This window comes from Oncorhynchus mykiss, chromosome 31 (assembly GCF_013265735.2).
Source record: "Oncorhynchus mykiss isolate Arlee chromosome 31, USDA_OmykA_1.1, whole genome shotgun sequence".
NCBI lineage: Eukaryota > Metazoa > Chordata > Actinopteri > Salmoniformes > Salmonidae > Oncorhynchus > Oncorhynchus mykiss.
Window position 1 is genome coordinate 30952240 of NC_050571.1, and position 27020 is coordinate 30979259.

General features: G+C 41.3%; 23 non-coding genes across 23 annotated transcripts; all 23 read left to right on the top strand.

Moving 5' to 3' along the window:
• The first annotated feature begins 555 nt into the window (after positions 1–555).
• trnaa-agc lies at positions 556–628 on the top strand. Its single transcript has one exon. It is a non-coding gene; the product is annotated as a tRNA-Ala (tRNA).
• A 239-nt stretch (positions 629–867) lies between these two features.
• Positions 868–940, top strand: trnaa-agc. The gene has a single exon. It is a non-coding gene; the product is annotated as a tRNA-Ala (tRNA).
• A 231-nt stretch (positions 941–1171) lies between these two features.
• On the top strand, positions 1172–1244 carry trnaa-agc. The gene has a single exon. It is a non-coding gene; the product is annotated as a tRNA-Ala (tRNA).
• Positions 1245–3267: 2023 nt separating this feature from the next.
• trnaa-agc lies at positions 3268–3340 on the top strand. Its single transcript has one exon. It is a non-coding gene; the product is annotated as a tRNA-Ala (tRNA).
• Positions 3341–3579: 239 nt separating this feature from the next.
• On the top strand, positions 3580–3652 carry trnaa-agc. The gene has a single exon. It is a non-coding gene; the product is annotated as a tRNA-Ala (tRNA).
• A 231-nt stretch (positions 3653–3883) lies between these two features.
• On the top strand, positions 3884–3956 carry trnaa-agc. The gene has a single exon. It is a non-coding gene; the product is annotated as a tRNA-Ala (tRNA).
• Positions 3957–5979: 2023 nt separating this feature from the next.
• On the top strand, positions 5980–6052 carry trnaa-agc. Its single transcript has one exon. It is a non-coding gene; the product is annotated as a tRNA-Ala (tRNA).
• A 551-nt stretch (positions 6053–6603) lies between these two features.
• trnaa-agc lies at positions 6604–6676 on the top strand. Its single transcript has one exon. It is a non-coding gene; the product is annotated as a tRNA-Ala (tRNA).
• Positions 6677–6907: 231 nt separating this feature from the next.
• Positions 6908–6980, top strand: trnaa-agc. The gene has a single exon. It is a non-coding gene; the product is annotated as a tRNA-Ala (tRNA).
• Positions 6981–9003: 2023 nt separating this feature from the next.
• Positions 9004–9076, top strand: trnaa-agc. Its single transcript has one exon. It is a non-coding gene; the product is annotated as a tRNA-Ala (tRNA).
• Positions 9077–9627: 551 nt separating this feature from the next.
• trnaa-agc lies at positions 9628–9700 on the top strand. The gene has a single exon. It is a non-coding gene; the product is annotated as a tRNA-Ala (tRNA).
• A 2327-nt stretch (positions 9701–12027) lies between these two features.
• trnaa-agc lies at positions 12028–12100 on the top strand. The gene has a single exon. It is a non-coding gene; the product is annotated as a tRNA-Ala (tRNA).
• A 239-nt stretch (positions 12101–12339) lies between these two features.
• Positions 12340–12412, top strand: trnaa-agc. The gene has a single exon. It is a non-coding gene; the product is annotated as a tRNA-Ala (tRNA).
• A 231-nt stretch (positions 12413–12643) lies between these two features.
• trnaa-agc lies at positions 12644–12716 on the top strand. Its single transcript has one exon. It is a non-coding gene; the product is annotated as a tRNA-Ala (tRNA).
• Positions 12717–14743: 2027 nt separating this feature from the next.
• On the top strand, positions 14744–14816 carry trnaa-agc. Its single transcript has one exon. It is a non-coding gene; the product is annotated as a tRNA-Ala (tRNA).
• Positions 14817–15055: 239 nt separating this feature from the next.
• On the top strand, positions 15056–15128 carry trnaa-agc. Its single transcript has one exon. It is a non-coding gene; the product is annotated as a tRNA-Ala (tRNA).
• Positions 15129–17454: 2326 nt separating this feature from the next.
• Positions 17455–17527, top strand: trnaa-agc. The gene has a single exon. It is a non-coding gene; the product is annotated as a tRNA-Ala (tRNA).
• Positions 17528–20489: 2962 nt separating this feature from the next.
• On the top strand, positions 20490–20562 carry trnaa-agc. Its single transcript has one exon. It is a non-coding gene; the product is annotated as a tRNA-Ala (tRNA).
• Positions 20563–20801: 239 nt separating this feature from the next.
• trnaa-agc lies at positions 20802–20874 on the top strand. Its single transcript has one exon. It is a non-coding gene; the product is annotated as a tRNA-Ala (tRNA).
• Positions 20875–23205: 2331 nt separating this feature from the next.
• trnaa-agc lies at positions 23206–23278 on the top strand. The gene has a single exon. It is a non-coding gene; the product is annotated as a tRNA-Ala (tRNA).
• A 240-nt stretch (positions 23279–23518) lies between these two features.
• On the top strand, positions 23519–23591 carry trnaa-agc. Its single transcript has one exon. It is a non-coding gene; the product is annotated as a tRNA-Ala (tRNA).
• Positions 23592–25923: 2332 nt separating this feature from the next.
• On the top strand, positions 25924–25996 carry trnaa-agc. The gene has a single exon. It is a non-coding gene; the product is annotated as a tRNA-Ala (tRNA).
• A 239-nt stretch (positions 25997–26235) lies between these two features.
• trnaa-agc lies at positions 26236–26308 on the top strand. The gene has a single exon. It is a non-coding gene; the product is annotated as a tRNA-Ala (tRNA).
• The last annotated feature ends 712 nt before the right edge of the window (positions 26309–27020 follow it).

The following is a 27020-nucleotide window of genomic DNA, read 5'->3' on the forward strand; positions in this document are numbered from 1 at the left end:
AATTATGTGGTCGCTTGGGGTAATGCAAAAATCCCCTTTGGTTATCACATGTAGGCACATGTGTAGTTTATGAGACAGATCTTTGTTTAGTAGCTGTTCATTTGTTAGTAAATGTTGGGAGCTGTGACTCTTATTTATTCTACTGGAAGGCTGTCCTCTCCTCTGCTTACAGTAGAAAGGCCTTGGAGCGATCCACTGAGACGCAGTGAGCATAAGCACGACAAAAGACAGGAAAACAGTGACCATGTTTCGGGCGACTAACATGCATTTCCCCACGATCAACTGATCCTAATGTTATTCCACAGACAGCCAGCAGGGGGAACTCCAGACTCGCAGGTTTTTCTGCTATCATACACCCAAAACTCACTAACCCAACAATACAACTATTTCCACCACTGGGCTTACTGCAGTCACTACTTCCACCTTTACTGAACTACCATGAAGAATACTTTTAGACAGCTGAAGCAAGCATACTTTTTAAAAAGTATCCTTACTTATGGACGAGGGATTTGGCAGTGTGGTCATTGAGATTTCATACTTCTTGTTGGATGCACAGGGGGATTAGCTCAAATGGTAGAGCGCTCGCTTAGCATGCGAGAGGTAGCGGGATCGATGCCCGCATCCTCCAACTACTTAGTTTGGTTCAATCAGCACACATTGTTGTTGTAGCTCTGGATACTAACCCAACAATACAACTATTTCCACCACTGGGCTTACTCCTATAACTACTTCAACCTTTACTGAACTACCATGAAAAATACTTTTAGACAGCTGAAGCAAGCATACTTGTTAAAAAGTATCCTTTCTTATGGACGAGGAATTTGGCAGTGCGGTCATTGAGATTTCATACTTCTTGTTGGAGACACAGGGGGATTGGCTCAAATGGTAGAGCGCTCGCTTAGCATGCGAGAGGTAGCGGGATCGATGCCCGCATCCTCCAACTATTAAGTTTGGTTCAATCAGCACACATTGTTGTTGTAGATCTGGATAACAATACAACTATTTCCACCACTGGGCTTACTCCTATCACTACTTCAACCTTTACTGAACTACCATGAAAAATACTTTTAGACAGCTGAAGCAAGCATACTTGTTAAAAAGTATCCTTTCTTATGGACGAGGGATTTGGCAGTGCGGTCATTGAGATTTCATACTTCTGGTTGGAGGCACAGGGGGATTAGCTCAAATGGTAGAGCGCTCGCTTAGCATGCGAGAGGTAGCGGGATCGATGCCCGCATCCTCCAACTATTTAGTTTGGTTCAATCAGCACACATTGTTGTTGTAGCTCTGGACTGATTTAACTAATCGAAGGATTAGTAAACAAATTGAATCAAGCGTGCTTGTCTGGCTCTAAAATGTGAATGTGTGTTGCTGGGGCAACCTGAGGACTGCAGTTGGGAAACACCAGTGGAAGGTAGAGTGTGGTGGCGAGTTGAAATATTGATTCAAAATAGACCAAACAGTAGACGACGCTATCGTGGCTGTTCATAATATATTAGGCTAAGTACTGTTTTATACTCTGCACTTTCAATTGTTGTGAGTTCATGACGTATTTCCCATGTAGTGTTTTAATAGGATCATTTAGGGACAGTTCAAAAATTATTGGGTGAGTGGGGGCTTGTAGCTCTCAAACTCTAGGGGTGTTTTTCCAAACATACTACCATGCTCCACACTCATGCTCCGATTGTATTCTCCACTCCGTTCTCTTGAGTACGTTTTTGTGTGGACGCGAGTGAGGAGAATGCATAAAGCAATACATTTAAGAAGCACTCGCACTCCCCCTACTGTATTACCTCACGCTTCACAGCCCCATTCACTGAACCTCCTTCCAGCCAGGACAATGGCAACAATAGACGAATCAAGATATACACAAAGCAAACGTTTGACGTCACAATTATCAGCTAGATATGTGAATCGTAACAATTTAGCTAGCCAGATAGCTAAACAGGACAAAAATGACCTAAAATGAATAATATGTAAGATAGATGTCAATTCTTCATGGTTACATTAGCTAGCTAACAATGCTTTGTTGCTATCTGGCTAGTTAACAGTACTAGTAGCTAGCCAGTCAGCCATATTGACTAATTATGGGCTTGCGATCTAAGGTACTTAGGCAGGTAACGTTAAACATGCCGAACAATACCAAATTACTCATGAACCATTAAGAGGGATACCCATTTAAGTGCTTTATTAAAAGGTAAAACAAAAAGAGCAGGAGTCATACATATATTTCTATCTCTATATTTATACATATTGAAAATAATTGGTATGTAGCACAGTTCTCTAGCACATACAAGTGGAAGCTAAGTATCTGAAGTGAACTGCCTCAACTCCTCTCTAACTACAGACTCCATCACTCTCCATCTTATTATTATCATCTGAAGCTTTGGAAGCCATCGGCCAAGTATGTACCAGATCACCTTGAGTTTATTTTAGTTTTTAAAGCTACTTTGAGATTCTGTGTGTAATGAAAAGTGCTATATAGAATAAATCATAATTATTATTATTTATCCTACAGGGGAGGAGGAGCCCTTGTCATAATGGCTTTGCGATATGATGGACAGCCTTCTGTTTGCTACTAAACAGGTCCTAATATCTTAGTCTGTGTGCCAGTTCATTCTCTCTTTTGACTTTGTTGTGGCAAGCAGAAACACACTGGAATTTAGGAAATCCCACCAAACCACCGAATTATTACTTCAATTAAAGGGACAAATTATGTGGTCGCTTGGGGTAATGCAAAAATCCCCTTTGGTTATCACATGTAGGCACATGTGTAGTTTATGAGACAGATCTTTGATTTAGTAGCTGTTCATTTGTTAGTAAATGTTGGGAGCTGTGACTCTTATTTATTCTACTGGAAGGCTGTCCTCTCCTCTGCTTACAGTAGAAAGGCCTTGGAGCGATCCACTGAGACGCAGTGAGCATAAGCACGACAAAAGACAGGAAAACAGTGACCATGTTTCGGGCGACTAACATGCATTTCCCCACGATCAACTGATCCTAATGTTATTCCACAGACAGCCAGCAGGGGGAACTCCAGACTCGCAGGTTTTTCTGCTATCATACACCCAAAACTCACTAACCCAACAATACAACTATTTCCACCACTGGGCTTACTGCAGTCACTACTTCCACCTTTACTGAACTACCATGAAGAATACTTTTAGACAGCTGAAGCAAGCATACTTTTTAAAAAGTATCCTTACTTATGGACGAGGGATTTGGCAGTGTGGTCATTGAGATTTCATACTTCTTGTTGGATGCACAGGGGGATTAGCTCAAATGGTAGAGCGCTCGCTTAGCATGCGAGAGGTAGCGGGATCGATGCCCGCATCCTCCAACTACTTAGTTTGGTTCAATCAGCACACATTGTTGTTGTAGCTCTGGATACTAACCCAACAATACAACTATTTCCACCACTGGGCTTACTCCTATAACTACTTCAACCTTTACTGAACTACCATGAAAAATACTTTTAGACAGCTGAAGCAAGCATACTTGTTAAAAAGTATCCTTTCTTATGGACGAGGAATTTGGCAGTGCGGTCATTGAGATTTCATACTTCTTGTTGGAGACACAGGGGGATTGGCTCAAATGGTAGAGCGCTCGCTTAGCATGCGAGAGGTAGCGGGATCGATGCCCGCATCCTCCAACTATTAAGTTTGGTTCAATCAGCACACATTGTTGTTGTAGATCTGGATAACAATACAACTATTTCCACCACTGGGCTTACTCCTATCACTACTTCAACCTTTACTGAACTACCATGAAAAATACTTTTAGACAGCTGAAGCAAGCATACTTGTTAAAAAGTATCCTTTCTTATGGACGAGGGATTTGGCAGTGCGGTCATTGAGATTTCATACTTCTTGTTGGAGGCACAGGGGGATTAGCTCAAATGGTAGAGCGCTCGCTTAGCATGCGAGAGGTAGCGGGATCGATGCCCGCATCCTCCAACTATTTAGTTTGGTTCAATCAGCACACATTGTTGTTGTAGCTCTGGACTGATTTAACTAATCGAAGGATTAGTAAACAAATTGAATCAAGCGTGCTTGTCTGGCTCTAAAATGTGAATGTGTGTTGCTGGGGCAACCTGAGGACTGCAGTTGGGAAACACCAGTGGAAGGTAGAGTGTGGTGGCGAGTTGAAATATTGATTCAAAATAGACCAAACAGTAGACGACGCTATCGTGGCTGTTCATAATATATTAGGCTAAGTACTGTTTTATACTCTGCACTTTCAATTGTTGTGAGTTCATGACGTATTTCCCATGTAGTGTTTTAATAGGATCATTTAGGGACAGTTCAAAAATTATTGGGTGAGTGGGGGCTTGTAGCTCTCAAACTCTAGGGGTGTTTTTCCAAACATACTACCATGCTCCACACTCATGCTCCGATTGTATTCTCCACTCCGTTCTCTTGAGTACGTTTTTGTGTGGACGCGAGTGAGGAGAATGCATAAAGCAATACATTTAAGAAGCACTCGCACTCCCCCTACTGTATTACCTCACGCTTCACAGCCCCATTCACTGAACCTCCTTCCAGCCAGGACAATGGCAACAATAGACGAATCAAGATATACACAAAGCAAACGTTTGACGTCACAATTATCAGCTAGATATGTGAATCGTAACAATTTAGCTAGCCAGATAGCTAAACAGGACAAAAATGACCTAAAATGAATAATATGTAAGATAGATGTCAATTCTTCATGGTTACATTAGCTAGCTAACAATGCTTTGTTGCTATCTGGCTAGTTAACAGTACTAGTAGCTAGCCAGTCAGCCATATTGACTAATTATGGGCTTGCGATCTAAGGTACTTAGGCAGGTAACGTTAAACATGCCGAACAATACCAAATTACTCATGAACCATTAAGAGGGATACCCATTTAAGTGCTTTATTAAAAGGTAAAACAAAAAGAGCAGGAGTCATACATATATTTCTATCTCTATATTTATACATATTGAAAATAATTGGTATGTAGCACAGTTCTCTAGCACATACAAGTGGAAGCTAAGTATCTGAAGTGAACTGCCTCAACTCCTCTCTAACTACAGACTCCATCACTCTCCATCTTATTATTATCATCTGAAGCTTTGGAAGCCATCGGCCAAGTATGTACCAGATCACCTTGAGTTTATTTTAGTTTTTAAAGCTACTTTGAGATTCTGTGTGTAATGAAAAGTGCTATATAGAATAAATCATAATTATTATTATTTATCCTACAGGGGAGGAGGAGCCCTTGTCATAATGGCTTTGCGATATGATGGACAGCCTTCTGTTTGCTACTAAACAGGTCCTAATATCTTAGTCTGTGTGCCAGTTCATTCTCTCTTTTGACTTTGTTGTGGCAAGCAGAAACACACTGGAATTTAGGAAATCCCACCAAACCACCGAATTATTACTTCAATTAAAGGGACAAATTATGTGGTCGCTTGGGGTAATGCAAAAATCCCCTTTGGTTATCACATGTAGGCACATGTGTAGTTTATGAGACAGATCTTTGATTTAGTAGCTGTTCATTTGTTAGTAAATGTTGGGAGCTGTGACTCTTATTTATTCTACTGGAAGGCTGTCCTCTCCTCTGCTTACAGTAGAAAGGCCTTGGAGCGATCCACTGAGACGCAGTGAGCATAAGCACGACAAAAGACAGGAAAACAGTGACCATGTTTCGGGCGACTAACATGCATTTCCCCACGATCAACTGATCCTAATGTTATTCCACAGACAGCCAGCAGGGGGAACTCCAGACTCTCAGGTTTTTCTGCTATCATACACCCAAAACTCACTAACCCAACAATACAACTATTTCCACCACTGGGCTTACTGCAGTCACTACTTCCACCTTTACTGAACTACCATGAAGAATACTTTTAGACAGCTGAAGCAAGCATACTTTTTAAAAAGTATCCTTACTTATGGACGAGGGATTTGGCAGTGCGGTCATTGAGATTTCATACTTCTTGTTGGATGCACAGGGGGATTAGCTCAAATGGTAGAGCGCTCGCTTAGCATGCGAGAGGTAGCGGGATCGATGCCCGCATCCTCCAACTACTTAGTTTGGTTCAATCAGCACACATTGTTGTTGTAGCTCTGGATACTAACCCAACAATACAACTTTTTCCACCACTGGGCTTACTCCTATAACTACTTCAACCTTTACTGAACTACCATGAAAAATACTTTTAGACAGCTGAAGCAAGCATACTTGTTAAAAAGTATCCTTTCTTATGGACGAGGAATTTGGCAGTGCGGTCATTGAGATTTCATACTTCTTGTTGGAGGCACAGGGGGATTGGCTCAAATGGTAGAGCGCTCGCTTAGCATGCGAGAGGTAGCGGGATCCATGCCCGCATTCTCCAACTATTTAGTTTGGTTCAATCAGCACACATTGTTGTTGTAGCTCTGGATACTAACCCAACAATACAACTATTTCCACCACTGGGCTTACTCCTATCACTACTTCAACCTTTACTGAACTACCATGAAAAATACTTTTAGACAGCTGAAGCAAGCATACTTGTTAAAAAGTATTCTTTCTTATGGACGAGGGATTTGGCAGTGCGGTCATTGAGATTTCATACTTCTTGTTGGAGGCACAGGGGGATTGGCTCAAATGGTAGAGCGCTCGCTTAGCATGCGAGAGGTAGCGGGATCGATACCCGCATCCTCCAAATTTTTAGTTTGGTTCAATCAGCACACATTGTTGTTGTAGATCTGGATAACAATACAACTATTTCCACCACTGGGCTTACTCCTATCACTACTTCAACCTTTACTGAACTACCATGAAAAATACTTTTAGACAGCTGAAGCAAGCATACTTGTTAAAAAGTATCCTTTCTTATGGACGAGGGATTTGGCAGTGCGGTCATTGAGATTTCATACTTCTTGTTGGAGGCACAGGGGGATTAGCTCAAATGGTAGAGCGCTCGCTTAGCATGCGAGAGGTAGCGGGATCGATGCCCGCATCCTCCAACTATTTAGTTTGGTTCAATCAGCACACATTGTTGTTGTAGCTCTGGACTGATTTAACTAATCGAAGGATTAGTAAACAAATTGAATCAAGCGTGCTTGTCTGGCTCTAAAATGTGAATGTGTGTTGCTGGGGCAACCTGAGGACTGCAGTTGGGAAACACCAGTGGAAGGTAGAGTGTGGTGGCGAGTTGAAATATTGATTCAAAATAGACCAAACAGTAGACGACGCTATCGTGGCTGTTCATAATATATTAGGCTAAGTACTGTTTTATACTCTGCACTTTCAATTGTTGTGAGTTCATGACGTATTTCCCATGTAGTGTTTTAATAGGATCATTTAGGGACAGTTCAAAAATTATTGGGTGAGTGGGGGCTTGTAGCTCTCAAACTCTAGGGGTGTTTTTCCAAACATACTACCATGCTCCACACTCATGCTCCGATTGTATTCTCCACTCCGTTCTCTTGAGTACGTTTTTGTGTGGACGCGAGTGAGGAGAATGCATAAAGCAATACATTTAAGAAGCACTCGCACTCCCCCTACTGTATTACCTCACGCTTCACAGCCCCATTCACTGAACCTCCTTCCAGCCAGGACAATGGCAACAATAGACGAATCAAGATATACACAAAGCAAACGTTTGACGTCACAATTATCAGCTAGATATGTGAATCGTAACAATTTAGCTAGCCAGATAGCTAAACAGGACAAAAATGACCTAAAATGAATAATATGTAAGATAGATGTCAATTCTTCATGGTTACATTAGCTAGCTAACAATGCTTTGTTGCTATCTGGCTAGTTAACAGTACTAGTAGCTAGCCAGTCAGCCATATTGACTAATTATGGGCTTGCGATCTAAGGTACTTAGGCAGGTAACGTTAAACATGCCGAACAATACCAAATTACTCATGAACCATTAAGAGGGATACCCATTTAAGTGCTTTATTAAAAGGTAAAACAAAAAGAGCAGGAGTCATACATATATTTCTATCTCTATATTTATACATATTGAAAATAATTGGTATGTAGCACAGTTCTCTAGCACATACAAGTGGAAGCTAAGTATCTGAAGTGAACTGCCTCAACTCCTCTCTAACTACAGACTCCATCACTCTCCATCTTATTATTATCATCTGAAGCTTTGGAAGCCATCGGCCAAGTATGTACCAGATCACCTTGAGTTTATTTTAGTTTTAAAAGCTACTTTGAGATTCTGTGTGTAATGAAAAGTGCTATATAGAATAAATCATAATTATTATTATTTATCCTACAGGGGAGGAGGAGCCCTTGTCATAATGGCTTTGCGATATGATGGACAGCCTTCTGTTTGCTACTAAACAGGTCCTAATATCTTAGTCTGTGTGCCAGTTCATTCTCTCTTTTGACTTTGTTGTGGCAAGCAGAAACACACTGGAATTTAGGAAATCCCACCAAACCACCGAATTATTACTTCAATTAAAGGGACAAATTATGTGGTCGCTTGGGGTAATGCAAAAATCCCCTTTGGTTATCACATGTAGGCACATGTGTAGTTTATGAGACAGATCTTTGATTTAGTAGCTGTTCATTTGTTAGTAAATGTTGGGAGCTGTGACTCTTATTTATTCTACTGGAAGGCTGTCCTCTCCTCTGCTTACAGTAGAAAGGCCTTGGAGCGATCCACTGAGACGCAGTGAGCATAAGCACGACAAAAGACAGGAAAACAGTGACCATGTTTCGGGCGACTAACATGCATTTCCCCACGATCAACTGATCCTAATGTTATTCCACAGACAGCCAGCAGGGGGAACTCCAGACTCGCAGGTTTTTCTGCTATCATACACCCAAAACTCACTAACCCAACAATACAACTATTTCCACCACTGGGCTTACTGCAGTCACTACTTCCACCTTTACTGAACTACCATGAAGAATACTTTTAGACAGCTGAAGCAAGCATACTTTTTAAAAAGTATCCTTACTTATGGACGAGGGATTTGGCAGTGCGGTCATTGAGATTTCATACTTCTTGTTGGATGCACAGGGGGATTAGCTCAAATGGTAGAGCGCTCGCTTAGCATGCGAGAGGTAGCGGGATCGATGCCCGCATCCTCCAACTACTTAGTTTGGTTCAATCAGCACACATTGTTGTTGTAGCTCTGGATACTAACCCAACAATACAACTTTTTCCACCACTGGGCTTACTCCTATAACTACTTCAACCTTTACTGAACTACCATGAAAAATACTTTTAGACAGCTGAAGCAAGCATACTTGTTAAAAAGTATCCTTTCTTATGGACGAGGAATTTGGCAGTGCGGTCATTGAGATTTCATACTTCTTGTTGGAGGCACAGGGGGATTGGCTCAAATGGTAGAGCGCTCGCTTAGCATGCGAGAGGTAGCGGGATCCATGCCCGCATTCTTCAACTATTTAGTTTGGTTCAATCAGCACACATTGTTGTTGTAGCTCTGGATACTAACCCAACAATACAACTATTTCCACCACTGGGCTTACTCCTATCACTACTTCAACCTTTACTGAACTACCATGAAAAATACTTTTAGACAGCTGAAGCAAGCATACTTGTTAAAAAGTATTCTTTCTTATGGACGAGGGATTTGGCAGTGCGGTCATTGAGATTTCATACTTCTTGTTGGAGGCACAGGGGGATTGGCTCAAATGGTAGAGCGCTCGCTTAGCATGCGAGAGGTAGCGGGATCGATACCCGCATCCTCCAAATTTTTAGTTTGGTTCAATCAGCACACATTGTTGTTGTAGATCTGGATAACAATACAACTATTTCCACCACTGGGCTTACTCCTATCACTACTTCAACCTTTACTGAACTACCATGAAAAATACTTTTAGACAGCTGAAGCAAGCATACTTGTTAAAAAGTATCCTTTCTTATGGACGAGGGATTTGGCAGTGCGGTCATTGAGATTTCATACTTCTTGTTGGAGGCACAGGGGGATTAGCTCAAATGGTAGAGCGCTCGCTTAGCATGCGAGAGGTAGCGGGATTGATGCCCGCATCCTCCAACTATTTAGTTTGGTTCAATCAGCACACATTGTTGTTGTAGCTCTGGACTGATTTAACTAATCGAAGGATTAGTAAACAAATTGAATCAAGCGTGCTTGTCTGGCTCTAAAATGTGAATGTGTGTTGCTGGGGCAACCTGAGGACTGCAGTTGGGAAACACCAGTGGAAGGTAGAGTGTGGTGGCGAGTTGAAATATTGATTCAAAATAGACCAAACAGTAGACGACGCTATCGTGGCTGTTCATAATATATTAGGCTAAGTACTGTTTTATACTCTGCACTTTCAATTGTTGTGAGTTCATGACGTATTTCCCATGTAGTGTTTTAATAGGATAATTTAGGGACAGTTCAAAAATTACTGGGTGAGTGGGGGCTTGTAGCTCTCAAACTCTAGGGGTGTTTTTCCAAACATACTACCATGCTCCACACTCATGCTCCGATTGTATTCTCCACTCCGTTCTCTTGAGTACGTTTTTGTGTGGACGCGAGTGAGGAGAATGCATAAAGCAATACATTTAAGAAGCACTCGCACTCCCCCTACTGTATTACCTCACGCTTCACAGCCCCATTCACTGAACCTCCTTCCAGCCAGGACAATGGCAACAATAGACGAATCAAGATATACACAAAGCAAACGTTTGACGTCACAATTATCAGCTAGATATGTGAATCGTAACAATTTAGCTAGCCAGATAGCTAAACAGGACAAAAATGACCTAAAACGAATAATATGTAAGATAGATGTCAATTCTTCATGGTTACATTAGCTAGCTAACAATGCTTTGTTGCTATCTGGCTAGTTAACAGTACTAGTAGCTAGCCAGTCAGCCCTATTGACTAATTATGGGCTTGCGATCTAAGGTACTTAGGCAGGTAACGTTAAACATGCCGAACAATACCAAATTACTCATGAACCATTAAGAGGGATCCCCATTTAAGTGATTTATTAAAAGGTAAAACAAAAAGAGCAGGAGTCATACATATATTTCTATCTCTATATTTATACATATTGAAAATAATTGGTATGTAGCACAGTTCTCTAGCACATACAAGTGCAAGCTAAGTATCTGAAGTGAACTGCCTCAACTCCTCTCTAACTACAGACTCCATCACTCTCCATCTTATTATTATCATCTGAAGCTTTGGAAGCCATCGGCCAAGTATGTACCAGATCACCTTGAGTTTATTTGAGTTTTTAAAGCTACTTTGAGATTCTGTGTGTAATGAAAAGTGCTATATAGAATAAATCATAATTATTATTATTTATCCTACAGGGGAGGAGGAGCCCTTGTCATAATGGCTTTGCGATATGATGGACAGCCTTCTGTTTGCTACTAAACAGGTCCTAATATCTTAGTCTGTGTGCCAGTTCATTCTCTCTTTTGACTTTGTTGTGGCAAGCAGAAACACACTGGAATTTAGGAAATCCCACCAAACCACCGAATTATTACTTCAATTAAAGGGACAAATTATGTGGTCGCTTGGGGTAATGCAAAAATCCCCTTTGGTTATCACATGTAGGCACATGTGTAGTTTATGAGACAGATCTTTGATTTAGTAGCTGTTCATTTGTTAGTAAATGTTGGGAGCTGTGACTCTTATTTATTCTACTGGAAGGCTGTCCTCTCCTCTGCTTACAGTAGAAAGGCCTTGGAGCGATCCACTGAGACGCAGTGAGCATAAGCACGACAAAAGACAGGAAAACAGTGACCATGTTTCGGGCGACTAACATGCATTTCCCCACGATCAACTGATCCTAATGTTATTCCACAGACAGCCAGCAGGGGGAACTCCAGACTCGCAGGTTTTTCTGCTATCATACACCCAAAACTCACTAACCCAACAATACAACTATTTCCACCACTGGGCTTACTGCAGTCACTACTTCCACCTTTACTGAAAAACCATGAAGAATACTTTTAGACAGCTGAAGCAAGCATACTTTTTAAAAAGTATCCTTACTTATGGACGAGGGATTTGGCAGTGTGGTCATTGAGATTTCATACTTCTTGTTGGATGCACAGGGGGATTAGCTCAAATGGTAGAGCGCTCGCTTAGCATGCGAGAGGTAGCGGGATCGATGCCCGCATCCTCCAACTACTTAGTTTGGTTCAATCAGCACACATTGTTGTTGTAGCTCTGGATACTAACCCAACAATACAACTATTTCCACCACTGGGCTTACTCCTATAACTACTTCAACCTTTACTGAACTACCATGAAAAATACTTTTAGACAGCTGAAGCAAGCATACTTGTTAAAAAGTATCCTTTCTTATGGACGAGGAATTTGGCAGTGCGGTCATTGAGATTTCATACTTCTTGTTGGAGGCACAGGGGGATTGGCTCAAATGGTAGAGCGCTCGCTTAGCATGCGAGAGGTAGCGGGATCGATGCCCGCATCCTCCAACTATTTAGTTTGGTTCAATCAGCACACATTGTTGTTGTAGATCTGGATAACAATACAACTATTTCCACCACTGGGCTTACTCCTATCACTACTTCAACCTTTACTGAACTACCATGAAAAATACTTTTAGACAGCTGAAGCAAGCATACTTGTTAAAAAGTATCCTTTCTTATGGACGAGGGATTTGGCAGTGCGGTCATTGAGATTTCATACTTCTTGTTGGAGGCACAGGGGGATTAGCTCAAATGGTAGAGCGCTAGCTTAGCATGCGAGAGGTAGCGGGATCGATCCCCGCATCCTCCAACTTTTTAGTTTGGTTCAATCAGCACACATTGTTGTTGTAGCTCTGGACTGATTTAACTAATCGAAGGATTAGTAAACAAATTGAATCAAGCGTGCTTGTCTGGCTCTAAAATGTGAATGTGTGTTGCTGGGGCAACCTGAGGACTGCAGTTGGGAAACACCAGTGGGAAATACGTAGAGTGTGGTAGCGAGTTGAAATATTGATTCAAAATAGACCAAATAGTAGACGATGCTATCGTGGCTGTTCATAATATATTAGGCTAAGTACTGTTTTATACTCTGCACTTTCAATTGTTGTGAGTTCATGACGTATTTCCCATGTAGTGTTTTAATAGGATAATTTAGGGACAGTTCAAAAATTACTGGGTGAGTGGGGGCTTGTAGCTCTCAAACTCTAGGGGTGTTTTTCCAAACATACTACCATGCTCCACACTCATGCTCCGATTGTATTCTCCACTCCGTTCTCTTGAGTACGTTTTTGTGTGGACGCGAGTGAGGAGAATGCATAAAGCAATACATTTAAGAAGCACTCGCACTCCCCCTACTGTATTACCTCACGCTTCACAGCCCCATTCACTGAACCTCCTTCCAGCCAGGACAATGGCAACAATAGACGAATCAAGATATACACAAAGCAAACGTTTGACGTCACAATTATCAGCTAGATATGTGAATCGTAACAATTTAGCTAGCCAGATAGCTAAACAGGACAAAAATGACCTAAAACGAATAATATGTAAGATAGATGTCAATTCTTCATGGTTACATTAGCTAGCTAACAATGCTTTGTTGCTATCTGGCTAGTTAACAGTACTAGTAGCTAGCCAGTCAGCCCTATTGACTAATTATGGGCTTGCGATCTAAGGTACTTAGGCAGGTAACGTTAAACATGCCGAACAATACCAAATTACTCATGAACCATTAAGAGGGATCCCCATTTAAGTGATTTATTAAAAGGTAAAACAAAAAGAGCAGGAGTCATACATATATTTCTATCTCTATATTTATACATATTGAAAATAATTGGTATGTAGCACAGTTCTCTAGCACATACAAGTGCAAGCTAAGTATCTGAAGTGAACTGCCTCAACTCCTCTCTAACTACAGACTCCATCACTCTCCGTCTTAATATTATCATCTGAAGCTTTGGAAGCCATCGGCCAAGTATGTACCAGATCACCTTGAGTTTATTTGAGTTTTTAAAGCTACTTTGAGATTCTGTGTGTAATGAAAAGTGCTATATAGAATAAATCATAATTATTATTATTTATCCTACAGGGGAGGAGGAGCCCTTGTCATAATGGCTTTGCGATATGATGGACAGCCTTCTGTTTGCTACTAAACAGGTCCTAATATCTTAGTCTGTGTGCCAGTTCATTCTCTCTTTTGACTTTGTTGTGGCAAGCAGAAACACACTGGAATTTAGGAAATCCCACCAAACCACCGGATTATTACTTCAATTAAAGGGACAAATTATGTGGTCGCTTGGGGTAATGCAAAAATCCCCTTTGGTTATCACATGTAGGCACATGTGTAGTTTATGAGACAGATCTTTGATTTAGTAGCTGTTCATTTGTTAGTAAATGTTGGGAGCTGTGACTCTTATTTATTCTACTGGAAGGCTGTCCTCTCCTCTGCTTACAGTAGAAAGGCCTTGGAGCGATCCACTGAGACGCAGTGAGCATAAGCACGACAAAAGACAGGAAAACAGTGACCATGTTTCGGGCGACTAACATGCATTTCCCCACGATCAACTGATCCTAATGTTATTCCACAGACAGCCAGCAGGGGGAACTCCAGACTCGCAGGTTTTTCTGCTATCATACACCCAAAACTCACTAACCCAACAATACAACTATTTCCACCACTGGGCTTACTGCAGTCACTACTTCCACCTTTACTGAACTACCATGAAGAATACTTTTAGACAGCTGAAGCAAGCATACTTTTTAAAAAGTATCCTTACTTATGGACGAGGGATTTGGCAGTGTGGTCATTGAGATGTCATACTTCTTGTTGGCTGCACAGGGGGATTAGCTCAAATGGTAGAGCGCTCGCTTAGCATGCGAGAGGTAGCGGGATCGATGCCCGCATCCTCCAACTACTTAGTTTGGTTCAATCAGCACACATTGTTGTTGTAGCTCTGGATACTAACCCAACAATACAACTATTTCCACCACTGGGCTTACTCCTATAACTACTTCAACCTTTACTGAACTACCATGAAAAATACTTTTAGACAGCTGAAGCAAGCATACTTGTTAAAAAGTATCCTTTCTTATGGACGAGGAATTTGGCAGTGCGATCATTGAGATTTCATACTTCTTGTTGGAGGCACAGGGGGATTGGCTCAAATGGTAGAGCGCTCGCTTAGCATGCGAGAGGTAGCGGGATCGATGCCCGCATCCTCCAACTATTTAGTTTGGTTCAATCAGCACACATTGTTGTTGTAGATCTGGATAACAATACAACTATTTCCACCACTGGGCTTACTCCTATCACTACTTCAACCTTTACTGAACTACCATGAAAAATACTTTTAGACAGCTGAAGCAAGCATACTTGTTAAAAAGTATCCTTTCTTATGGACGAGGGATTTGGCAGTGCGGTCATTGAGATTTCATACTTCTTGTTGGAGGCACAGGGGGATTAGCTCAAATGGTAGAGCGCTCGCTTAGCATGCGAGAGGTAGCGGGATCGATGCACGCATCCTCCAACTATTTAGTTTGGTTCAATCAGCACACATTGTTGTTGTAGCTCTGGACTGATTTAACTAATCGAAGGATTAGTAAACAAATTGAATCAAGCGTGCTTGTCTGGCTCTAAAATGTGAATGTGTGTTGCTGGGGCAACCTGAGGACTGCAGTTGGGAAACACCAGTGGAAGGTAGAGTGTGGTGGCGAGTTGAAATATTGATTCAAAATAGACCAAACAGTAGACGACGCTATCGTGGCTGTTCATAATATATTAGGCTAAGTACTGTTTTATACTCTGCACTTTCAATTGTTGTGAGTTCATGACGTATTTCCCATGTTGTGTTTTAATAGGATAATTTAGGGACAGTTCAAAAATTATTGGGTGAGTGGGGGCTTGTAGCTCTCAAACTCTAGGGGTGTTTTTCCAAACATACTACCATGCTCCACACTCATGCTCCGATTGTATTCTCCACTCCGTTCTCTTGAGTACGTTTTTGTGTGGACGCGAGTGAGGAGAATGCATAAAGCAATACATTGAAGAAGCACTCGCACTCCCCCTACTGTATTACCTCACGCTTCACAGCCCCATTTACTGAACCTCCTTCCAGCCAGGACAATGGCAACAATAGACGAATCAAGATATACACAAAGCAAACGTTTGACGTCACAATTATCAGCTAGATATGTGAATCGTAACAATTTAGCTAGCCAGATAGCTAAACAGGACAAAAATGACCTAAAATGAATAATATGTAAGATAGATGTCAATTCTTCATGGTTACATTAGCTAGCTAACAATGCTTTGTTGCTATCTGGCTAGTTAACAGTACTAGTAGCTAGCCAGTCAGCCATATTGACTAATTATGGGCTTGCGATCTAAGGTACTTAGGCAGGTAACGTTAAACATGCCGAACAATACCAAATTACTCATGAACCATTAAGACGGATCCCATTTAAGTGATTTATTAAAAGGTAAAACAAAAAGAGCAGGAGTCATACATATATTTCTATCTCTATATTTATACATATTGAAAATAATTGGTATGTAGCACAGTTCTCTAGCACATACAAGTGCAAGCTAAGTATCTGAAGTAAACTGCCTCAACTCCTCTCTAACTACAGACTCCATCACTCTCCATCTTATTATTATCATCTGAAGCTTTGGAAGCCATCGGCCAAGTATGTACCAGATCACCTTGAGTTTATTTGAGTTTTTAAAGCTACTTTGAGATTCTGTGTGTAATGAAAAGTGCTATATAGAATAAATCATAATTATTATTATTTATCCTACAGGGGAGGAGGAGCCCTTGTCATAATGGCTTTGCGATATGATGGACAGCCTTCTGTTTGCTACTAAACAGGTCCTAATATCTTAGTCTGTGTGCCAGTTCATTCTCTCTTTTGACTTTGTTGTGGCAAGCAGAAACACACTGGAATTTAGGAAATCCCACCAAACCACCAAATTATTACTTCAATTAAAGGGACAAATTATGTGGTCGCTTGGGGTAATGCAAAAATCCCCTTTGGTTATCACATGTAGGCACATGTGTAGTTTATGAGACAGATCTTTGATTTAGTAGCTGTTCATTTGTTAGTAAATGTTGGGAGCTGTGACTCTTATTTATTCTACTGGAAGGCTGTCCTCTCCTCTGCTTACAGTAGAAAGGCCTTGGAGCGATCCACTGAGACGCAGTGAGCATAAGCACGACAAAAGACAGGAAAACAGTGACCATGTTTCGGGCGACTAACATGCATTTCCCCACGATCAACTGATCCTAATGTTATTCCACAGACAGCCAGCAGGGGGAACTCCAGACTCGCAGGTTTTTCTGCTATCATACACCCAAAACTCACTAACCCAACAATACAACTATTTCCACCACTGGGCTTACTGCAGTCACTACTTCCACCTTTACTGAACTACCATGAAAAATACTTTTAGACAGCTGAAGCAAGCATACTTGTTAAAAAGTATCCTTTCTTATGGACAAGGGATTTGGCAGTGCGGTCATTGAGATTTCATACTTCTTGTTGGAGGCACAGGGGGATTAGCTCAAATGGTAGAGCGCTCGCTTAGCATGCGAGAGGTAGCGGGATCGATGCCCGCATCCTCCAACTATTTAGTTTGGTTCAATCAGCACACATTGTTGTTGTAGCTCTGGATACTAACCCAACAATACAACTATTTCCACCACTGGGCTTACTCCTATCACTACTTCAACCTTTACTGAACTACCATGAAAAATGCTTTTAGACAGCTGAAGCAAGCATACTTGTTAAAAAGTATTCTTTCTTATGGACGAGGGATTTGGCAGTGCGGTCATTGAGATTTCATACTTCTTGTTGGAGGCACAGGGGGATTAGCTCAAATGGTAGAGCGCTCGCTTAGCATGCGAGAGGTAGCGGGGTCGATGCCTGCATCCTACAACTATTTAGTTTGGTTCAATCAGCACACATTGTTGTTGTAGCTCTGGATACTAACCCAACAATACAACTATTTCCACCACTGGGCTTACTCCTATCACTACTTCAACCTTTACTGAACTACCATGAAAAATGCTTTTAGACAGCTGAAGCAAGCATACTTGTTAAAAAGTATTCTTTCTTATGGACGAGGGATTTGGCAGTGCGGTCATTGAGATTTCATACTTCTTGTTGGAGGCACAGGGGGATTAGCTCAAATGGTAGAGCGCTCGCTTAGCATGCGAGAGGTAGCGGGGTCGATGCCTGCATCCTACAACTATTTAGTTTGGTTCAATCAGCACACATTGTTGTTGTAGCTCTGGATACTAACCCAACAATACAACTATTTCCACCACTGGGCTTACTCCTATTACTACTTCAACCTTTACTGAACTATCATGAAAAATACTTTTAGACAGCTGAATCAAGCATACTTGTTAAAAAGTATCCTTTCTTATGGACGAGGGATTTGGCAGTGCGGTCATTGAGATTTCATACTTCTTGTTGGAGGCACAGGGGGATTAGCTCAAATGGTAGAGCGCTTGCTTAGCATGCGAGAGGTAGCGGGATCGATGCCTGCATCCTCCAACTATTTAGTTTGGTTCAATCAGCACACATTGTTGTTGTAGCTCTGGACTGATTTAACTAATCGAAGGATTAGTAAACAAATTGAATCAAGCGTGCTTGTCTGGCTCTAAAATGTGAATGTGTGTTGCTGGGGCAACCTGAGGACTGCAGTTGGGAAACACCAGTGGGAAATATGTAGAGTGTGGTGGCGAGTTGAAATATTGATTCAAAATAGACCAAACAGTAGACGACGCTATCGTGGCTGTTCATAATATATTAGGCTAAGTACTGTTTTATACTCTGCACTTTCAATTGTTGTGAGTTCATGACGTATTTCCCATGTAGTGTTTTAATAGGATAATTTAGGGACAGTTCAAAAATTACTGGGTGAGTGGGGGCTTGTAGCTCTCAAACTCTAGGGGTGTTTTTCCAAACATACTACCATGCTCCACACTCATGCTCCGATTGTATTCTCCACTCCGTTCTCTTGAGTACGTTTTTGTGTGGACGCGAGTGAGGAGAATGCATAAAGCAATACATTTAAGAAGCACTCGCACTCCCCCTACTGTATTACCTCACGCTTCACAGCCCCATTCACTGAACCTCCTTCCAGCCAGGACAATGGCAACAACAGACGAATCAAGATATACACAAAGCAAACTTTGACGTCACAATTATCAGCTAGATATGTGAATCGTAACAATTTAGCTAGCCAGATAGCTAAACAGGACAAAAATGACCTAAAATGAATAATATGTAAGATAGATGTCAATTCTTCATGGTTACATTAGCTAGCTAACAATGCTTTGTTGCTATCTGGCTAGTTAACAGTACTAGTAGCTAGCCAGTCAGCCCTATTGACTAATTATGGGCTTGCGATCTAAGGTACTTAGGCAGGTAACGTTAAACATGCCGAACAATACCAAATTACTCATGAACCATTAAGAGGGATCCCCATTTAAGTGATTTATTAAAAGGTAAAACAAAAAGAGCAGGAGTCATACATATATTTCTATCTCTATATTTATACATATTGAAAATAATTGGTATGTAGCACAGTTCTCTAGCACATACAAGTGCAAGCTAAGTATCTGAAGTGAACTGCCTCAACTCCTCTCTAACTACAGACTCCATCACTCTCCATCTTATTATTATCATCTGAAGCTTTGGAAGCCATCGGCCAAGTATGTACCAGATCACCTTGAGTTTATTTGAGTTTTTAAAGCTACTTTGAGATTCTGTGTGTAATGAAAAGTGCTATATAGAATAAATCATAATTATTATTATTTATCCTACAGGGGAGGAGGAGCCCTTGTCATAATGGCTTTGCGATATGATGGACAGCCTTCTGTTTGCTACTAAACAGGTCCTAATATCTTAGTCTGTGTGCCAGTTCATTCTCTCTTTTGACTTTGTTGTGGCAAGCAGAAACACACTGGAATTTAGGAAATCCCACCAAACCACCGAATTATTACTTCAATTAAAGGGACAAATTATGTGGTCGCTTGGGGTAATGCAAAAATCCCCTTTGGTTATCACATGTAGGCACATGTGTAGTTTATGAGACAGATCTTTGATTTAGTAGCTGTTCATTTGTTAGTAAATGTTGGGAGCTGTGACTCTTATTTATTCTACTGGAAGGCTGTCCTCTCCTCTGCTTACAGTAGAAAGGCCTTGGAGCGATCCACTGAGACGCAGTGAGCATAAGCACGACAAAAGACAGGAAAACAGTGACCATGTTTCGGGCGACTAACATGCATTTCCCCACGATCAACTGATCCTAATGTTATTCCACAGACAGCCAGCAGGGGGAACTCCAGACTCGCAGGTTTTTCTGCTATCATACACCCAAAACTCACTAACCCAACAATACAACTATTTCCACCACTGGGCTTACTGCAGTCACTACTTCCACCTTTACTGAACTACCATGAAGAATACTTTTAGACAGCTGAAGCAAGCATACTTTTTAAAAAGTATCCTTACTTATGGACGAGGGATTTGGCAGTGTGGTCATTGAGATTTCATACTTCTTGTTGGATGCACAGGGGGATTAGCTCAAATGGTAGAGCGCTCGCTTAGCATGCGAGAGGTAGCGGGATCGATGCCCGCATCCTCCAACTACTTAGTTTGGTTCAATCAGCACACATTGTTGTTGTAGCTCTGGATACTAACCCAACAATACAACTATTTCCACCACTGGGCTTACTCCTATAACTACTTCAGCCTTTACTGAACTACCATGAAAAATACTTTTAGACAGCTGAAGCAAGCATACTTGTTAAAAAGTATCCTTTCTTATGGACGAGGAATTTGGCAGTGCGGTCATTGAGAGTTCATACTTCTTGTTGGAGGCACAGGGGGATTGGCTCAAATGGTAGAGCGCTCGCTTAGCATGCGAGAGGTAGCGGGATCGATTCCCGCATCCTCCAACTATTTAGTTTGGTTCAATCAGCACACATTGTTGTTGTAGATCTGGATAACAATACAACTATTTCCACCACTGGGCTTACTCCTATCACTACTTCAACCTTTACTGAACTACCATGAAAAATACTTTTAGACAGCTGAAGCAAGCATACTTGTTAAAAAGTATCCTTTCTTATGGACGAGGGATTTGGCAGTGCGGTCATTGAGATTTCATACTTCTTGTTGGAGGCACAGGGGGATTAGCTCAAATGGTAGAGCGCTCACTTAGCATGCGATAGGTAGCGGGATCGATGCCCGCATCCTCCAACAATTTAGTTTGGTTAAATCAGCACACATTGTTGTTGTAGCTCTGGACTGATTTAACTAATCGAAGGATTAGTAAACAAATTGAATCAAGCGTGCTTGTCTGGCTCTAAAATGTGAATGTGTGTTGCTGGGGCAACCTGAGGACTGCAGTTGGGAAACACCAGTGGGAAATATGTAGAGTGTGGTGGCGAGTTGAAATATTGATTCAAAATAGACCAAACAGTAGACGACGCTATCGTGGCTGTTCATAATATATTAGGCTAAGTACTGTTTTATACTCTGCACTTTCAATTGTTGTGAGTTCATGACGTATTTCCCATGTAGTGTTTTAATAGGATAATTTAGGGACAGTTCAAAAATTACTGGGTGAGTGGGGGCTTGTAGCTCTCAAACTCTAGGGGTGTTTTTCCAAACATACTACCATACTCCACACTCATGCTCCGATTGTATTCTCCACTCCGTTCTCTTGAGTACGTTTTTGTGTGGACGCGAGTGAGGAGAATGCATAAAGCAATACATTTAAGAAGCACTCGCACTCCCCCTACTGTATTACCTCACGCTTCACAGCCCCATTCACTGAACCTCCTTCCAGCCAGGACAATGGCAACAATAGACGAATCAAGATATACACAAAGCAAACGTTTGACGTCACAATTATCAGCTAGATATGTGAATCGTAACAATTTAGCTAGCCAGATAGCTAAACAGGACAAAAATGACCTAAAACGAATAATATGTAAGATAGATGTCAATTCTTCATGGTTACATTAGCTAGCTAACAATGCTTTGTTGCTATCTGGCTAGTTAACAGTACTAGTAGCTAGCCAGTCAGCCCTATTGACTAATTATGGGCTTGCGATCTAAGGTACTTAGGCAGGTAACGTTAAACATGCCGAACAATACCAAATTACTCATGAACCATTAAGAGGGATCCCCATTTAAGTGATTTATTAAAAGGTAAAACAAAAAGAGCAGGAGTCATACATATATTTCTATCTCTATATTTATACATATTGAAAATAATTGGTATGTAGCACAGTTCTCTAGCACATACAAGTGCAAGCTAAGTATCTGAAGTGAACTGCCTCAACTCCTCTCTAACTACAGACTCCATCACTCTCCATCTTATTATTATCATCTGAAGCTTTGGAAGCCATCGGCCAAGTATGTACCAGATCACCTTGAGTTTATTTGAGTTTTTAAAGCTACTTTGAGATTCTGTGTGTAATGAAAAGTGTTATATAGAATAAATCATAATTATTATTATTTATCCTACAGGGGAGGAGGAGCCCTTGTCATAATGGCTTTGCGATATGATGGACAGCCTTCTGTTTGCTACTAAACAGGTCCTAATATCTTAGTCTGTGTGCCAGTTCATTCTCTCTTTTGACTTTGTTGTGGCAAGCAGAAACACACTGGAATTTAGGAAATCCCACCAAACCACCGAATTATTACTTCAATTAAAGGGACAAATTATGTGGTCGCTTGGGGTAATGCAAAAATCCCCTTTGGTTATCACATGTAGGCACATGTGTAGTTTATGAGACAGATCTTTGATTTAGTAGCTGTTCATTTGTTAGTAAATGTTGGGAGCTGTGACTCTTATTTATTCTACTGGAAGGCTGTCCTCTCCTCTGCTTACAGGAGAAAGGCCTTGGAGCGATCCACTGAGACGCAGTGAGCATAAGCACGACAAAAGACAGGAAAACAGTGACCATGTTTCGGGCGACTAACATGCATTTCCCCACGATCAACTGATCCTAATGTTATTCCACAGACAGCCAGCAGGGGGAACTCCAGACTCGCAGGTTTTTCTGCTATCATACACCCAAAACTCACTAACCCAACAATACAACTATTTCCACCACTGGGCTTACTGCAGTCACTACTTCCACCTTTACTGAACTACCATGAAGAATACTTTTAGACAGCTGAAGCAAGCATACTTTTTAAAAAGTATCCTTACTTATGGACGAGGGATTTGGCAGTGTGGTCATTGAGATTTCATACTTCTTGTTGGATGCACAGGGGGATTAGCTCAAATGGTAGAGCGCTCGCTTAGCATGCGAGAGGTAGCGGGATCGATGCCCGCATCCTCCAACTACTTAGTTTGGTTCAATCAGCACACATTGTTGTTGTAGCTCTGGATACTAACCCAACAATACAACTATTTCCACCACTGGGCTTACTCCTATAACTACTTCAGCCTTTACTGAACTACCATGAAAAATACTTTTAGACAGCTGAAGCAAGCATTACTTGTTAAAAAGTATCCTTTCTTATGGACGAGGAATTTGGCAGTGCGGTCATTGAGATTTCATACTTCTTGTTGGAGGCACAGGGGGATTGGCTCAAATGGTAGAGCGCTCGCTTAGCATGCGAGAGGTAGCGGGATCGATTCCCGCATCCTCCAACTATTTAGTTTGGTTCAATCAGCACACATTGTTGTTGTAGATCTGGATAACAATACAACTATTTCCACCACTGGGCTTACTCGTATCACTACTTCAACCTTTACTGAACTACCATGAAAAATACTTTTAGACAGCTGAAGCAAGCATACTTGTTAAAAAGTATCCTTTCTTATGGACGAGGGATTTGGCAGTGCGGTCATTGAGATTTCATACTTCTTGTTGGAGGCACAGGGGGATTAGCTCAAATGGTAGAGCGCTTGCTTAGCATGCGATAGGTAGCGGGATCGATGCCCGCATCCTCCAACTATTTAGTTTGGTTCAATCAGCACACATTGTTGTTGTAGCTCTGGACTGATTTAACTAATCGAAGGATTAGTAAACAAATTGAATCAAGCGTGCTTGTCTGGCTCTAAAATGTGAATGTGTGTTGCTGGGGCAACCTGAGGACTGCAGTTGGGAAACACCAGTGGGAAATACGTAGAGTGTGGTGGCGAGTTGAAATATTGATTCAAAATAGACCAAACAGTAGACGACGCTATCGTGGCTGTTCATAATATATTAGGCTAAGTACTGTTTTATACTCTGCACTTTCAATTGTTGTGAGTTCATGACGTATTTCCCATGTAGTGTTTTAATAGGATAATTTAGGGACAGTTCAAAAATTACTGGGTGAGTGGGGGCTTGTAGCTCTCAAACTCTAGGGGTGTTTTTCCAAACATACTACCATGCTCCACACTCATGCTCCGATTGTATTCTCCACTCCGTTCTCTTGAGTACGTTTTTGTGTGGACGCGAGTGAGGAGAATGCATAAAGCAATACATTTAAGAAGCACTCGCACTCCCCCTACTGTATTACCTCACGCTTCACAGCCCCATTCACTGAACCTCCTTCCAGCCAGGACAATGGCAACAATAGACGAATCAAGATATACACAAAGCAAACGTTTGACGTCACAATTATCAGCTAGATATGTGAATCGTAACAATTTAGCTAGCCAGATAGCTAAACAGGACAAAAATGACCTAAAACGAATAATATGTAAGATAGATGTCAATTCTTCATGGTTACATTAGCTAGCTAACAATGCTTTGTTGCTATCTGGCTAGTTAACAGTACTAGTAGCTAGCCAGTCAGCCCTATTGACTAATTATGGGCTTGCGATCTAAGGTACTTAGGCAGGTAACGTTAAACATGCCGAACAATACCAAATTACTCATGAACCATTAAGAGGGATCCCCATTTAAGTGATTTATTAAAAGGTAAAACAAAAAGAGCAGGAGTCATACATATATTTATATCTCTATATTTATACATATTGAAAATAATTGGTATGTAGCACAGTTCTCTAGCACATACAAGTGCAAGCTAAGTATCTGAAGTGAACTGCCTCAACTCCTCTCTAACTACAGACTCCATCACTCTCCATCTTATTATTATCATCTGAAGCTTTGGAAGCCATCGGCCAAGTATGTACCAGATCACCTTGAGTTTATTTGAGTTTTTAAAGCTACTTTGAGATTCTGTGTGTAATGAAAAGTGTTATATAGAATAAATCATTATTATTATTATTTATCCTACAGGGGAGGAGGAGCCCTTGTCATAATGGCTTTGCGATTTGATGGACAGCCTTCTGTTTGCTACTAAACAGGTCCTAATATCTTAGTCTGTGTGCCAGTTCATTCTCTCTTTTGACTTTGTTGTGGCAAGCAGAAACACACTGGAATTTAGGAAATCCCACCAAACCACCGAATTATTACTTCAATTAAAGGGACAAATTATGTGGTCGCTTGGGGTAATGCAAAAAATCCCCTTTGGTTATCACATGTAGGCACATGTGTAGTTTATGAGACAGATCTTTGATTTAGTAGCTGTTCATTTGTTAGTAAATGTTGGGAGCTGTGACTCTTATTTATTCTACTGGAAGGCTGTCCTCTCCTCTGCTTACAGTAGAAAGGCCTTGGAGCGATCCACTGAGACGCAGTGAGCATAAGCACAACAAAAGACAGGAAAACAGTGACCATGTTTCGGGCGACTAACATGCATTTCCCCACGATCAACTGATCCTAATGTTATTCCACAGACAGCCAGCAGGGGGAACTCCAGACTCGCAGGTTTTTCTGCTATCATACTCCCAAAACTCACTAACCCAACAATACAACTATTTTCACCACTGGGCTTACTGCAGTCACTACTTCCACCTTTACTGAACTACCATGAAGAATACTTTTAGACAGCTGAAGCAAGCATACTTTTTAAAAAGTATCCTTACTTATGGACGAGGGATTTGGCAGTGTGATCATTGAGATTTCATAATTCTTGTTGGATGCACAGGGGGATTAGCTCAAATGGTAGAGCGCTCGCTTAGCATGCGAGAGGTAGCGGGATCGATGCCCGCATCCTCCAACTACTTAGTTTGGTTCAATCAGCACACATTGTTGTTGTAGCTCTGGATACTAACCCAACAATACAACTATTTCCACCACTGGGCTTACTCCTATAACTACTTCAACCTTTACTGAACTACCATGAAAAATACTTTTAGACAGCTGAAGCAAGCATACTTGTTAAAAAGTATCCTTTCTTATGGACGAGGGATTTGGCAGTGCGGTCATTGAGATTTCATACTTCTTGTTGGAGGCACAGGGGGATTGGCTCAAATGGTAGAGCGCTCGCTTAGCATGCGAGAGGTAGCGGGATCGATGCCCGCATCCTCCAACTATTTAGTTTGGTTCAATCAGCACACATTGTTGTTGTAGCTCTGGACTGATTTAACTAATCGAAGGATTAGTAAACAAATTGAATCAAGCGTGCTTGTCTGGCTCTAAAATGTGAATGTGTGTTGCTGGGGCAACCTGAGGACTGCAGTTGGGAAACACCAGTGGGAAATATGTAGAGTGTGGTGGCGAGTTGAAATATTGATTCAAAATAGACCAAACAGTAGACGACGCTATCCTGGCTGTTCATAATATATTAGGCTAAGTACTGTTTTATACTCTGCACTTTCAATTGTTGTGAGTTCATGACGTATTTCCCATGTAGTGTTTTAATAGGATAATTTAGGGACAGTTCAAAAATTACTGGGTGAGTGGGGGCTTGTAGCTCTCAAACTCTAGGGGTGTTTTTCCAAACATACTACCATGCTCCACACTCATGCTCCGATTGTATTCTCCACTCCGTTCTCTTGAGTACGTTTTTGTGTGGACGCGAGTGAGGAGAATGCATAAAGCAATACATTTAAGAAGCACTCGCACTCCCCCTACTGTATTACCTCACGCTTCACAGCCCCATTCACTGAACCTCCTTCCAGCCAGGACAATGGCAACAACAGACGAATCAAGATATACACAAAGCAAACGTTTGACGTCACAATTATCAGCTAGATATGTGAATCGGAACAATTTAGCTAGCCAGATAGCTAAACAGGACA